Below are 16204 nucleotides of genomic sequence, written 5' to 3' on the forward strand. Positions count from 1 at the left end.
ATTTTAGCTACAAAATTAGCGATGAATGCTGGGCGACAAAAAATATTGAAACTTAGCGACGGATTTAACATCCAATAATCCGTCGTAGAATTCAATTTACTTATCAAGGCATTCGAAAGTTATCTGCGACAAAATATTCCGTCGCTAATTTCCTAAAATATAATTTCATTAATTACTATTAGAGACAGAATTTCGGTCCGTCGCTTTTCCATCGTTAAATTTCCGTCCCCAAAATTAAATTACCCTAGGTAAAAGACCTTCCTAACCATTAGGGCACAAACACCCTAATTTCTCCATTGTTCTTCCTATTTCTTCTCTTCCTCTTCTTCGAAGGCACAAACACTGAGACTTCAGCACCTCCACTTTTTCAGTCGACGGTCCTCAACAAAGGCTGAGACCTCAGTAGCGTAGGTTTTCAGTCGAGGGTTTCCTATTTTTGCAAAGGGGTTTTGTTCTCAGAGGTATGGGCTTGCTTTCTTCTGATATTTCACAAATTAAGTGTCAAATCTTTGACAATTTCATTACTTTTCTTGTGTTAAAAAGTGATTTTTTATACCTATCTGAAAAATAGAAGAAAACCTTTGAAATTGCAAATTTTTGCTGCAGATCTATGAAATTCGAAGTCATGTGTTTGTAGGATTCTGAAACTCGAAATTGTGCGTTGATTTTAGGGATTGCATGTCCTTGATAAGGTAAACTTCTTTGTGTAGTACTTTCTACCTTGTTCCTATTCTTTTGTAAATTCAATTGTTTGTATTCATATATCAGTAGTTCTTCTTTCTTCTGTGTGATTATCCTAAGTCAAATATTTCCTATCCGCGCATGGTCTTCCTCTTCAATCTTAGGGATCTGTAGTAAAGTTCTATGAGAGATTTCAAACTTCTCCTGATGTTTACTCTTATTTTATGCTAGCTTGATCCTGACCAGTTAAAGGGCAAGTAAATGTTGCTGCCATTGTTTACCTTAATTGGCTGCATTGTCATCAGAAATGCATCTGAAATCTGCACCTTTTAGCTGAGTAGTTACTGTAACTAATGATTTATATCCAGTTTGATCTTTTATTTCTTGCATTTGAGTTGATATCTCTTGAGTCACATGTTGTAAAATGTAATACCATGATACTTTCCAGAGTGATGTACTATTTGCTAGTAATACAAGAGTATCTTACTCAAAGATTTGCTAAGATTTGGGAGCTGTGGTTCTCTGTCCAGCTAATTTTGAGTTAGTTTCAAATTGTTACTAACCTTAAGAGTAAGGAAATGCTTAACATGAATGCCGAAAAATTGAGAATATATGTTTTTCCATGATAGAACCAATGCAATTTTTTAAGGATTATCATGTATGTTATGAAAAAGTGTTGAAAAGGAAAGAAATATACTTCAAGTATTTTTAACTCTTTAACATTTAAGTGCCACAAAAGGACACAGGAATACCTATGTGTGTCACCCTCTGTCCAGCAATTTAACACAATGGTAGAATTTAAACACCACCATTTTCACTTCAAAAACTTCATACAACAAAATACTGTTTTTCCATATATTAAGGGACAATGTGAATATTTCTGCGTTTGCACATTGTGTTACATGATAGTGGAATTGTAGTACTTGGTAAAATATGGCTCTGATTGGTAGAAGATATATGATTCTGCTGCTTGTAATTGAAAGTTTTGCTTTTCTATAGATGAGTAGTGCAGTCCGTAATTAGTCATTGCACTTAGATTGGTTAGGATCAAACATCTCTGTTTGGGATGAAAGAGATTTTCCACCATTCAAGACAAAACAAGTGTAATATAGTCTTGAGATTTTGAGCAATGTGAGTTCTTTGAAAGAACTTTTTGTAATATATGACTTCACGTACAAGTTTAATCCAATCAATGATGACATTTATTCAAAAACTTTCACTTCATGCTGAAAAGCCTTCAATTGCTGCAGTTGGATCCTGAATTGGTAGCAGTTGCTGCAGCAGTCATAGCAGTAGCAGCTGCACCTACTTTTATACCTCCTGCAGCTTTAACAAACTTTAACAACTTCTTGTTTATTTTAATATTAAATAGGAACATGGACAATCTAGAGCGTGATTGGATGTACAAAAGGTTGGATGGCCGAGGGGGTATTAATTCAAGTTTTATAACCGGTGTGAACAAGTTTCTCCAGTTTGTTTGTTCTCAGCGCAATCGCATGAGTGGTGACAAAGTTAGATGTCCATGTAAAAAATGTCACAACATTAAATACATGGATGTTGAAACTATTAAATCGCACCTTTATCGGTATGGATTTGTTGAGAACTATTTTCTTTAGAAGTATCACGGAGAAAAAGATGTGATCGGTGAGATGTTTTCTAGTGGTGATTTGCATGGTGGCGCTCAACCTGAATCGGGATATGAGAATCCATATCGACAAATGGTTTTGGATGCAGCTGGACCCAATTTTGGCCATGGTTTGAGTTAGCAGTCTTATAATAATACTGAACCTGAGTCGTCGCATTCTTATGAACCTTCAATGGAGGCGGAGCCTAATCCTTCAATGGAGGAGGAGCCTAATACTTCAATGGATGAGGAGCCAAATCTTTAGTGCCAAAGGTTTTATGATTTGCTATAGGCCGCTGATGCAAAATTATACCCTGGTTCTTCCCTCTCTCAACTCGCAGTGGTTTCCAGGATGCTAAATATTAAAATTGAGAATACTTTATCACAAAGAGGTTATAACCAAATGATGCAATTGTTGAAAGAGGATTTACCAGAAGATAACACAATACTTGATAACTATTACGAGACCAAGAAGCTAGTGCGTAGCTTGGATTTGCTAGTTGAAAAGATTGATTGTTGTAATTCTGGATATATGTTGTATTGGGGTGAAGATGAGGACCTCACATCTTGCAAGTTTTGTGGCCACCAGAGGTACAAACGTCGTGTCTGTTCTTGTAAAAGGAAATTAATCCCTTATAAAAAAATGTATTATTTTCCTTTGATTCCTAGATTACGGAGATTATATGCATCTCATGCTACAGTCGCTGATATGAGATGGCATCATGAGCAAAAACAAGAGGAGGGAGTAATGCGTCATCCATCAGACTCTGAGGCTTGGAAGCATTTCAATGAAACTCATCCCTTTTTTGCTGCTGAACCAAGAAATGTGAGGTTGGGATTATGTACTGATGGTTTTCAGCCCTTTGGTCATTCAGGGAGGAAATACTCATCATGGCCAGTGATTGTTACTCCATACAATTTGCCTCCAGGGATGTGTATGAAAGGGGCGTACATGTTCTTAACTGTCATTGTTCCAGGGTCAAACAACCCTAAACAAAAAATTGATGTTTATCTACAACCTTTAATAAAGGAATTGACCTTGTTGTGGGAGACGGGTGTAGAAGCATTTGACATCTCAAAAAACAAAATTTTCAATTAAGGGTCGCTTTGATGTGGACAATCAATGACTTTCTAGCATATTCTATATTATCTGGATGGAGTAATGCCGGTAACTTACATGTCCTTGTTGTATGGAGGAAGCACAATCCTTCAGATTACTTCATGGTGGGAAAACAACTTGGTTTGACACTCATAGAATATTTCTTGACCAAAATCATCCATTTAGGAGAGATCGTAAAAACTTTCGTAAAGGTCAGACTGTCAGAAGGCTACCACCACCCCTTAGGACAGGAGATGAAATCTTGAACCAAATTTGTGAGTTGGGACTGAGAAAAGTAACTGAGCTAGATGTAGAAGAAGTTAATGGGAGAATTTCTAGGTGTTGTGGATGTAAAAAGAGAAGCATTTTTTGGGATTTGCCTTATTGGAGCTCTAACATGATATGCCATAATCTCGATGTCTTGCATATTGAGAAGAACGTCTTTGATAATGTATTTAACACAGTTCTTAACGTTGATGGCAAAATAAAAAACAATCCAAAGGCACGTGAAGATATGGTAAACTATTGCGATCGACCGCTTTAACAATACAAACTAGTCGATGTGAACCGTCACCGTCGCTTTAACAAGTATGAACCTTTTATTCTTGCGATGCAAGCAACTCAAGTGTGTTATATGCCTTATCCTAGCACGAAAAAGGACAAGGATGATTGGGTAGCTATTTTGAAAGTTAAACCTCGGGATGTTATTGAACTTCCTGATGAGGCAATAACATCAACTCCAGAACCGGCTCTTCTATTCCAAGTTGAAGAAGTTGAAGTTCATTTGATAGATATGAATTTCACCACTGATGAGAATATAATCTTACATGACCTAAATGGGGATGTAATTGAAATGGTTGAACCCATTAATGATGGACTATTGATAGAGAATCAAGAGTTTGAAGAAGAATATTCAGAAGACGAGTATGAAACTGAGGATGAAAATGAGGAGGATGATGAGGAAGAGCATGAAGAAGAAACATATGATGACTAGTGTGTTGATAATGCACTACTATATTTTTATTGAATTTTGGTTTTCTAGTAATCTGTGTGGTATGTTATAAGTCATGTATCTATTTTGTAGTATAATCTATAGATAATCGAATCGAATACTACGTTTGTAGTAATCTAAATGGTATAGTACACTTCTAGCTTACGTTGTGTTGTGAATCGAATACCACATTTGTAGCATGTATTTTTCTGCTTTGTGTTGCTTCAATATTGGATTCTTTTGATGAATCTACCTTTGTTTCTTTGCTGCTAAAATGAGCTAAAGAAGCAAGCTCATTAACAGAATCAGCAATTTCTTTGACACAAATGATGATATCGGTTAGTATTGATGCAACTGTAGTCATTGGTATGACTTCTAGTAAGTTAATATCTTCCTAGAAACCTGATATGAGAAGTGATTTCAGGTTCTTGGCTGCGGTTTTGGCGTTTTAGACATGTTTATTAGCTGACAAGGGAAAAGTCATTATTTTTATAGAACGTGCTAGTTCTTTTAGTGCTTTCCCAGATTCTATGCTCATTTTTGTTGTTGTTTCCTTGATCATTCCCTTGATCTCTTCAGGTGCCTCCAATGGAGTCACCATGTATCTCTCCGCATTCTGTTGAATTTCATAAGCTTTCATACTAGCTTAGCTTCTGTAACTTAGCTTCTGCTTATTTGAATTTTCAGTAAGTTAGCTTCTGTAACTTAGCTTCTGCTTGTTTGAATTTTATAAGATTTCATACTAGCTTAGCTTCTGCTTGCTTGAATTTTCTGTAACTTAGCTTCTGCTTGTTTGAATTTTATAAGCTTTCATACTAGCTTAGCTTCTGCTTGCTTGAATTTTCTATAACTTAGCTTCTACTTGTTTGAATTTTTAGAGACTATACTACTCAGGTTAAGTTGGAGCAGCCCATTGCAGGCCAAGAAAAGGAGCAATTGGAAATATGCCTCGAGGTAGAGGTCGAGGTAGCGCATGCCGTGTAGGTAAATCTTCAGTTAGGGGTAATCTTGCTACTCGTGAAAATATGGCTACTGTTCCCATTCCCACTATCAATCCTCAACAAGGTGGTATGAGTTCCTCAGGTGGACCGGATCACATCAATCAAGTTCAAACATTAGGTCTTAGTAGTACACCACCTATTCAAACATCAGGCCATGGTAGTACCCCAACTATTAATTTGGAACCATATCAAAATACCCCTAATCAGAGCAACACAATAGGTGAGGGTACATCTTCTCAAAGCAACATAATAGGCGAAACTGAGTGTAGCAGTACCCGCCGACCGCGGACGCTTCTTACTATTTCTCCTACAGGGTTAGTCCATACTTGTACTATTACTTTTGGTATATTGTTATTGATACATGGTATTCCTTTTAATAATGTCTTCTAATTTGTTCAGGTTAGAGCCTTCATATGAATGCTCTGAGTTTATAACTAAGTCTTTCAAGAATGAACTTGATCCTAATGGATTCAACTGGAAAAACGTTCAAATGAGTTAAGAAAATTTTATTTTGGAGAATTCAAGGTATAATATATCACAATTAGATTTTGAAAGTATATTAACTTTTATATGTAACTTATTAATGTTATTACTTTATAAAATTATTTCAGAAGGCTTTCTACTGGGATTCTTCAATTGATAGTGCGGTGCAGATCTAATGGGAGCGTAGGGCAGCAAGAAGATACAATATTTTGTTAGCAAACTAAAAGCGAATATGGTGCAACCGGACACTATTCCAAATAATGTGTGGGAAAGTTGGTCGAGACTTTGGAAATATCCTAAGTGTGTTGAAAAGTTAGAAATAAATGCAAAAAAATCATTGTGGTGGGAGCGAAATTGCTACTGGGACTCATACAGGTGGCTCTATTAGTGTTGGGGAGCATCACAAGAGACTTGTAAGTGTATTTATAACTTTTCCCTGGATTTGTACTGTGTGCATGTTCACTTGCAGCCCCAGATTCCTCTGTTCCAAAAGTGGATTAGATATTTTACAAGAAAAGTGTATACATATAAACTTGAAAGAACTTATATATGTTTATACCTTAATGTGAAAATATATTCACCACTTAGGTTGTTGTGGGATATCAATAACTTTTCCTCATAGTTTTCTCCTCCAAATATACCAATAATATTGTCCGAGCTGTGTTAAACATGAAATTACCAATGAAACTTCTGATCGAGGAGATACCATAATACCAAACAGTTGATAGAATCAAAATAGACAGTCAAGTTTCTCAAGAATATTAAGCAGAAGACAAATTGATAAGAGTGTTTCATGCTTTTACTATGAAGACCTTTTACTCTTAAAATTTCCTACAAAAATATCTTCTCAATATATTTCTATAAAATGTAATATTGGCAATATTCTTTTCATGCATTTTACTATCAAATGTTTGTTTTGAAAGTATTTCTAGGATTTGAAGTAATTTCGATATCTGAATTCACTGACTTTTTTTCCACTGAATTATCTAATCATATGACATCACTCGATTCTGTCAAAATCATTAAAGCATTTCCTGTATGTAGGAATGAAAGGGGATATGTTCCCTTACATAGAGTCCTCACTAGTAACTTCTTTAGTTCCATTCCTTTATTATTTAGTACCTATACTAGTTTATATAATTTTCTCTGTATATCATAATTATTTCCTTTATCTTCCTCCCTCCTCCATCAGTTTATCAAAGCTGTTTTGATTAATGATAGTGTTCTGATCCATAGCTCATTTGATAGCATCTTCCATATTTTTCTTTATACATTTACTGCTCCCTTTTTTATTGAGTTCTTTTTAGATTTTGAGCTTCCAGCCATTTCCTAATCCACATTGAACAATTTAACTAGTAACTTCCCCGTTCTTTGATCATGATACTATTAGGTGTGTTGTTGAGTAGATACTCATGTTCTTAAGCTAGTTCTGCATTGTCTTTTATATTTGCCTATTAAGTTGGTTGAAACACTTAAGTTAGCTCATTTTAAAAGCCTTTGTCTTCAGCCAAAAGCTAAACAGCTACTGAAATATTGGTTTTGGAAAATGTCAAATAATGGTATTTAAAGAATAATTTAGTTTCTATATTTCCACTCCAATTTGAAGTCAATATATAGATACTGACTTTAGTCTAAACTGAAAAATAGAACTAAGAAGAAAAAATATAAAAGAGAATTAACTTAGTAGATACTATAAATATTCTAGATAAGGGGTGTATTTTTAAATTAGATCTTGGTGTGTACTCTTTGAAATATAAAGTTGATAGAAATTGGGAAAAGTTGAAAAAGTCTTATAAGAATTTATTTGGTATACTTACGTTAGTTCAGGGTTGGCTGCTAACTGTCATTAGACTAACATTGGGGGGTGCGGTAAAATTTTCCATTGCTAAAACAAGTCTATAAGCTTATAAGCATTTATTTGGTATCACAAATCAGTCTGTAGCCTCAGATATGCTCTGCAATGAGGGATGCCAAGCTCTTGATTTTGCACCTATAGACTTTCGATGTTTTTCGTGTTTAATTACCTAAAAATTTAATCTGCTATTTGAAGTAAACAAACATGTTCTTTCTTTGAAATTCAAAGGAAATTAAGTATGTGAAATTTGGAAGATTAATATTCACTTTGTCCTGATGAACAACTGCCTTAGTTTGTGAAATTAAGATTTCAAATTTGGAACCAAGATAATCCCTCCGTTTCAATTTACTTGAACTCATTTGACTGGGCACGAATTAAAAAAATCTTATTGGCTTTTGTTAATTGTTGTCATTTTAACCTGATGGTGTAAAATAATTTTTGCTATTACTGCATATATGTTGAAACTATTTCTTTTATTCTTTTGTGCCTTGCACACACTCTTTATAGCGTTCAACTCCTTAGCAAACTTCAGGTTGATTGGGATTCGCTTAGTGTACCGTTTTGTTTCTCTATCTTCTTCATTGAATAATTTTTGTATAGGCTGTTAAAAAGGGTCGAGATCCAACACCAAATGAGTTGCATTTGCACATCCATACAAATGGTAATGATGGAAAATCTTTTGTTGCTGAGAAATCCCGAATCATACGTGTAAGATAACTTTTTTATTGACTTTACTTTCATATATTTTTTTCATTTTGTAAATTGAATGTTATTATTAACTCTTGTACAGGAAAAATATCAGGAGATATTACAACAACAAACACAAACTCAATCTGATATTGATCAGTGTAAAGCATATTATCAAGCCGCGGGAGGAGAAAAGAAAAGAAGAGTATATGGTCTTGGATCGCAAGCAAAATGCTACTACGGGTCAAATCTTCATGGCTCTCTTGGATCTGATGCTACATTGTCAACAACACCTCCAAATTCTCAATCAACACCGACAGGGAATCTGGATGAGTTAGTGATGCGATTGATTCCTGCACTGACAGATCATATAGTTCCTGTAATCGTTGAGTGGGTACGTGAATTAGTTTCCTTACCCTCGCATCAGCCAATTACTGATATGACACCAACAGTTCCAACATCTTCTACTGTTGCTAACATTGATGAGGTTCATGCATTGGGTTCTGATGATGACCGTAACTTTCCAGCCTAGCGTAGTTAGCTTACTTTGTTTGGACATTATTGTTGGTCCTTGTGGATTTTTTGTACTTAATGATACTGTTATATGCATTATGCTATATATTTTGGACCTTGTTGAATTTATATTAATATCGGTGACTTTTTATTAAGTGTATTTAATAGTTTATGTAATATGTTTGAACAAAGTACATTTAAAATAATAAATAAAAAGAATTTTAAAAAATCAGCAATATAGTAAAAATAAATCAGCGACGGATACGTTCCATAGCTAAAATTATCGCGTAAAATAAAATATTGCGACGAATTGGCGACAAAAGGTTTTTGTTGCAAAAAGCAGGGACAATTAGCTATAACACGGCTAGTGACGGACTATTTTGTCGCTATAATAACAAACGATGAATTTTATTATGAATTGCAGCGACGAAAGGCATCAAAATAGCGACAAAAACAAGCTCTATAGCGACGGATATTTCCCTCGCTAAACTTTGCTACAAAAATATGTCGTCGCTACTCCGTCGCTAATTCTGCGACAATTTGGTATTTTTCATTGCTATAAAACTAGGCTCCAGGATTTTAGGGACCAACTTGAATCCGTTGCTATTCCGTCGCTAAACAACTTTAGCGACATAAAACATTGATTTAGCGACGGAATGCTGCTGTCGCTAAATGCTAATTTTTGGGAAGTGAGATCTAAGATTACTAAAACCCTAAATTTTTCCCCTTCTGATTTTCAGTCAGTTTCTGGATCATTTGAACCCAAGACTTCCATCAGTCGACTATTCTTGTTAAGAACAGTTGATTAATGAACGTTCAAGTTCACTTTTACCCCATTAAATTTGGTCAAGTTTATAACTGGTCCATTTCAAAATGAGCCTTAGGTAATTTCTTTTCCATTTTTTATTTATTTCTTTTTCTTCTGTCTTCTTTCATGTTCGGTTTTGCTTAGCCTACACAATTTGGTTAATTATAATGTTAGGTCTTTTCTGTTTGTTTGATCTTGTTGGTTTGTAGCCGTTTGTTTAGGGTAATTAAATCATGCTGAATTTCATAAATTACTTGAAGCTTAATTTCGATTGCATAAATTTAGGTGAATTAGGTTTAACTTTTAGGTTTTGATAAATTGCATGACTGTTTTGTTTTCCATTTTTTTATGGTTGTTTCTTTCTTATGCTCGTTTGTTTTATATTCAGTGTTTAATTTAGGTTGATTAGAATAGTTTCACTCAAATTTTAAAAGTTAATTAATGATCTACTTGGTCTATTGCTGATTAGCTATTAGAAAGTTTAGCTTGGTTGATTAATTTGTTTGATTTGCAAATTGATTAGGTTAAATTATAGGTTTTTTATGCATCGCATTCTGTTTTGTTTGGTTACTAATTTAGATATAAGTTTTGAATGCAGTGTTCTTGTTAAGGGAACCTTTTAATTTACTAATTTGGATTAATTTGTTTGAATTAAATCCTAGATACCCTTAAGCCTAGAACTTATTTCAGAATTAAAAAGGACAATTGAAACAAGTTTAGGAACCCTAATGTAGAATTACCTAGTTGGTTCTAGAAGGTCCTAAGAGGAATCTAAAATCAAAATAAGATCAGAATGTAGGGTATAGCTGAAATAATCAGTAATTGAAGGGGTAAAATTGGATCTTATGTTGAGTAAAAATCAGAAGGTTCTAGCATTGCACAGTTGTCCCCATTTCCAGCATGAAAAATGTTGGAACTGGGCTGAAAAAGGACAGACAACTATCCAAATATGTTGTACTATCTGATACTTAGAGAATTTAGGGTACAATATGCCATTTTGATGCTGTTTTGGCATACCTTATAAAAGAAAAAGTTATTTCGTCATTCTGCGTAGAATTCACGAGCATATCTTCACCTAAAAAGTTCTGAATACAAAAGAAAGAATTTCTAAAACTTTCTTTTGGCTAAGAACATTGGTTTTTTTATTGGAACCCTAGGCTGATTTTCTCTAGTATCCTGATTTTTGAAGTCTAAGTGTTGGTTCTTTGGTTTCTAGGTTGGTTTCTTATTGCTGCTGTTTAGTTTTGGTTGTTGCTCCCTCTTTAAAGTTTCAACGTTTACTGTTGGTTTTTGTTGTTGTTAAGGTACTAATTTTACGTCTCTTGATGTACTGCCTATTTCGAATGTTATAATATCAACAAAGATGCAATTATATATGATGAATAAGAGTCATTTCATGTAGTGGTTTATTACATTGTTATAGACCTAATTAGTTTATTGCTATGTGAGTTTAAGGATGGAAATGAACTAGTATGAACACCTTGTTTGGTATACCGATACTTATAATCCCCTCTTAAAAACGGCCAAGTTTGAATTTTTAGTTGAAATTTTATACCGATTCTGAACATTGATTGCTGAAGTTGTTTTTCTTTCTTCTTCTGCTCACATGATAATGACATAGTGTTTTGCTTGAGGTCATGTTGCCTATGGGCTGTAACTTGTGGATTTGGTCACTAGTTGGCCAAATCAGCATATTTTGAAAGCCAAAAGATGGAATTTGGTTGTTGCTATTATGCTGAAATTGATGGCTTCATGTGGTGAACTAAGCTTGATGGATCAATTATATCCAAAAGGAGTGAGTGTTCACTAGGTGGTCCATTCCAAAAAGATCGTAATAGAATTGGTTGACATCTTTACCTTTTAAAAATAGAATTTTGATGTAATAGATTAGTTATTGTTGTAGTAATTCATGTATTAGGTATTCCAATGTAAATTTTTCTGATTGTCAAATTGCCTTTACATTATTTGTTATAGCAATGCTTCTTTATTAGTGTAATTTGTAATGTCACAATAGCTAAGGCTATGGGCCAGTTGCTAAAATTAGACTTCTGCTTCTGCGATTCAAGTTGGGCTAGACTCGCAAATGAGCTCAGTCGGGAAAAATGATCTCAAATCAGACTGAGCTTAGGTCATTCGGCCTGGGCATTAAGCCCAATAACTTGACCCCGCTATGGTATTACCTTTTGAACTATGACATAAACTTATTTCCTTTTTTTTTATTGTAAATCGCATATAGTGTAATCAATTTTAAAACTCGAAATTCTTATTTTTACATTAAAAATGAACTGGATTCTAACTTTTGGACAAATATGTATGTTCGGTAAATTTTGTTGGCATCAAACACAAAGGCCTGATAGGCCCAGCTATTCAAGAATCATGATTTGGCCAGTCCTTGCCAAAAATCCCAATTCGGCTGTTTCATCTACACCTTGGGGCCTGTAACCCTTTAAGGCCATACTTTCATGAAGTAGTTGGTCCCTTTTATTACTAGACATTGTTGTATATGCTGGGAACTATCAAAAATATCTTTGGAAATAATTTGAACATTGTATCATGCTTTAGGTGTTATTAATAAACCATCGTGATTATGGGTACGGTTCCCGTAACATAGTTACGATGCTTAATTTTCTATATTCGGGTGTGCATTTCATGTGACCCGATCATAACAACTTTGAATAATAATTATTTTATATTATAAGTGGAGTTGCAGATGAGAAACTCCACTTATACTTGGCAGTGTCGAAAATCGTGGTAACTGGTGTCCTAGTTCGAGAAGACCAAGGTATGCAATTTACCGTTTACTATGTAAGTCGAACCTTAGTGGAAGCAGAAACTAAATATCCACACTTATAAAAATTAGCACTTGCACTAATAAGCGCTTCTAGAAAGTTGAAACCATACTTTTAATGTCACCCCATATGAGTGTTAACCACACTCACCCACTTCGTAATATATTGCACAAGCCTGAACTATCGGGCCGATTGGCCAAATGGGCCGTCGAACTCAGTGGGTACGATATCGAGTATCAACCCCGAACGACCATCAAGTATCAAATTTTAGCAGACTTCGTGGCCGATTGTCACGACCCAGATTTCTCACCCTCGGGAGTCGTGATGGCGCCTACTAATGAGAGCTAGGCAAGCCAATCCTTAACTGCTTACTTCGTTAATAATTACTTCTTTTAACAATTATCGGCGATAGCATGAAAGCAACGGAATTAAATAAATATGCGGAAGTCTTAAATTTAAAAAAAAATGAACAATAATGCGAGAATCAACATATGCCTCTACCCAAGAACTGGTGTCACATTACTTCCAAACTTCTAAGAGTGCTAAATAAAACCGTTTGAAAGAAAATAAAAACTGTTTGTCTCGAATATATGAGATAACAAATGAAAATAAAAGATAGAGGAGACGCCGGGCCTGCAAACGCCTGCAAGGCTACCTCAGTGTCTCACTGGACTGAAGGCTGGCTCCCGCGCTACTAGTGCTATCCAAAACCTGGATCTGTGCAAAAGAGCACAAAGCGTAGTATCAGCACAACCGACCCCATGTGCTGGTAAGTGTCTGGCCTAACCCCGACGAGGTAGTGACGAGGCTAGGACCAGACTCCAGATAAACCTGTACAGTTAAATAAAATATGGCGGAAAAGTAAACAAGTAATAAGCAGTTAAACCTGGGGAAGGGGAACATGCTTCGGGAATAGCAGTTAAAAGAAACAACAGGGAATAAGAAGGAAGCTAGAACTATAACTTCTATCACAAATGAAGAAAATAAAGGCAACTTTCACTTTCAGTTTCCTCTTGTTGCAGGCATGCAACCCAATCCTATTTCTCATATCTCGTGGTAGGCGTACCACCCGCTCCCATTTCATTCTATCTCGTGGTAGGCGTACCACCCGCTCCCATTTCATTATATCTTGTGGTAGGCGTAACACCCGCTCCCATTTCATAATATCTTGTGGTAGGCGTACCACCCGCTCCCATTTCATCAATCTTGTGGTAGGCGTACCACCCGCTCCCATTTCATAATATCTTATGGTAGGCGTACCACCCGCTCCCATTTCATAATATCTTGTGGTAGGCGTACCACCCGCTCCCATTGCATCATATCTTTTGGTAGGCTTACCACCCGCTCCCATTTCAGTTCATCACACAATTACAAGAACTCCCGGCAAGGGAACATAAGTAATATAATAACTTCCCGGCAAGGGAACAAGGATATCGAAATAGTCATCCCGGCAAGGGAGAATCAGCTATAACCAATCTCACTTTGCTAGTACTCAGTTCAATTAATGGAAATACTTAATCATAGAGGATCATTAATTAAAGTATACAAGGTGTCATTCAAAAACACAACAACTTTCAAGTTAAGACCCACGGTCATGCTTGACACCAACGTATAGATACTCGTCACCATGCCTATACGTCGTACTCAACAAGAAGCAAGTAGCAAATATGACTCAACTCCTAATCCCTCAAGCCAGGGTTAAACAAAACACTTACCTCGATGCCTTGAACACCACTGAAGTCTCAATTATAGCTTCACCTCTTCATTCCACCACCAATCCGCTCGAATCTAGTCATAAGTTGCTTAACTACATCAATAAATGCTAAATGAGTCAACCCCAATGCATGAAAATGAGTTTTCCATAGTTTTACCCAAAAGTCAAAAATCACCCCAGGCCCACGTGGTCGAAACCCGAGGTTCGGACCAAAACCCGATTACCCATTCCCCCACAAATTCAAATATATGGTTTGTTTTGAAATCGGACCTCAAATTGAGGTCCAAATCCCCAATTTTAGAAAAACCTAGGTTCTAACCAAATCACCCAATTTCCCCATGAAAATCTTTGATTTGAAGTTGAAATCATGTTAAAAGATGTTAAGAAGTGAAGAAAATGAGTTAGAAATCACTTACCAATCGTTTTGGAGAAGAAAAGTTTTTTTTTGGAAAATCGCCTCTTATGTTTTGGGGTTTTGAAAAGTGTAAAATAACTGAAATTCACGTGTATTTATACCCCTCTGAAGTTCCCACCGTGGACCGCGCAAGAAGGACCGCGGCCGCACAGGCTTCCTAAAGGCCTACGGATCTATCCCCGCGCGGACCGTGTAAAGGCGACCGCGGCCGCGCAGCACCCACCGCGGACCGTGCAAAGGCGACCGCGGCCGCGCTGGCCCCTTCGAGGCCGCACGCGTTTCCTCGCGGGCCACGCAAAAGGGTTCAGAGACCTGTCAAAATTCCTGAACCTGCAAAATCTAATCTTTTAAAGCTTAAGGCGTCCCGGAACCAACTAGAAACTCACCCGAGCCCTCGAAACTCTAAACCAAGCATGCACACTACCTCAAAAACACCCTACGAACATATTCGTGTGATCACATCACCAATGTAACATCATGAACATCGAATTGAGCCTTAAGATCAATGAAATTTCTACAAAATTCCTTTCAAACATCAATTTCCCAATTAGGGTCCGGATCGCGTCAAACGACGTCCGTTTTCAACCAAGTTTCACAGGAATGACTCAAGTCATATATAAGACCTGTACCGGGCGCCAGAACCAAAATACGGGCCCGATACCATTGCTTTCTAATCAGATTTCATTTCCACTTTCTTTAAATAGTTTCAAAGAACAATTTCACTTAAAAATTCATAACTCGGGCTGGGGACCTCGGAATTCGATTTCGGGCATACGCCCGAGTCCCATATTTTCCTACGGACCCTCTGGGATCGTCAAATCACGGGTCCGGGTCCATTTACCTAAAATGTTGACCAAAGTCAAATTTATTCATTTTGAGGTCAAAACTTAGCAATTTTCACAAGATTTCACATTTAAGCTTTCCGGCTACGCGCCCTGACTACGCACACAAATCGAGGCGACTCTAAATGAGGTTTTCAGGACCTCGAAGACATAGATTTCAATTACAAACAGGTGATGACCCCTTTGGGTCGTCACATTCTCCACCTCTAAAACAACCATTCATCCTCGAACGGACAGAAGAAGGAAGTACCTTAGTCGGGGAAAAGATGAGGATAACGGTCCCGCATATCGGACTCGGACTCCTAGTTCGATGCCTCAGGAGGCTGAGCTCTCCACCAAACACGAACCAAAGGAAAACTTTTTGACCTCAGTTGGCGAACCTGTCGGTCTAGAATAGCCACCGGCTCCTCCTCATATGACAAATCCTTGTCCAACTGGACAGTGCTGAAATCTAACACGTGGGATGGATCGCCGTGATATTTTCGAAGTATGGACACATGAAACACTGGATGCACGGCTGATAAGCTAGGCGAAAATGCAAGTCTATAAGCCACCTCTCCCACTCGATCAAGGATCTCAAATGGACCAATGAACCTAGGGCTAAGCTTGCCCTTCTTCCTGAATCTCATCACGCCCTTCATTGGCGACACTTGGAGCAATACCCGCTCACCAACCATAAAAGCCACATCTCGAACCTTACGA

General features: G+C 36.7%; 1 pseudogene; it reads left to right on the forward strand.

The window, feature by feature from the left end:
• The first annotated feature begins 242 nt into the window (after positions 1-242).
• On the forward strand, positions 243-9089 carry LOC107768317 (uncharacterized; annotated as a pseudogene).
• Positions 9090-16204: the final 7115 nt, after the last annotated feature.

The sequence above is a fragment of the Nicotiana tabacum genome, chromosome 22, assembly GCF_000715075.1.
Source record: "Nicotiana tabacum cultivar K326 chromosome 22, ASM71507v2, whole genome shotgun sequence".
NCBI classification, from domain to species: domain Eukaryota; kingdom Viridiplantae; phylum Streptophyta; class Magnoliopsida; order Solanales; family Solanaceae; genus Nicotiana; species Nicotiana tabacum.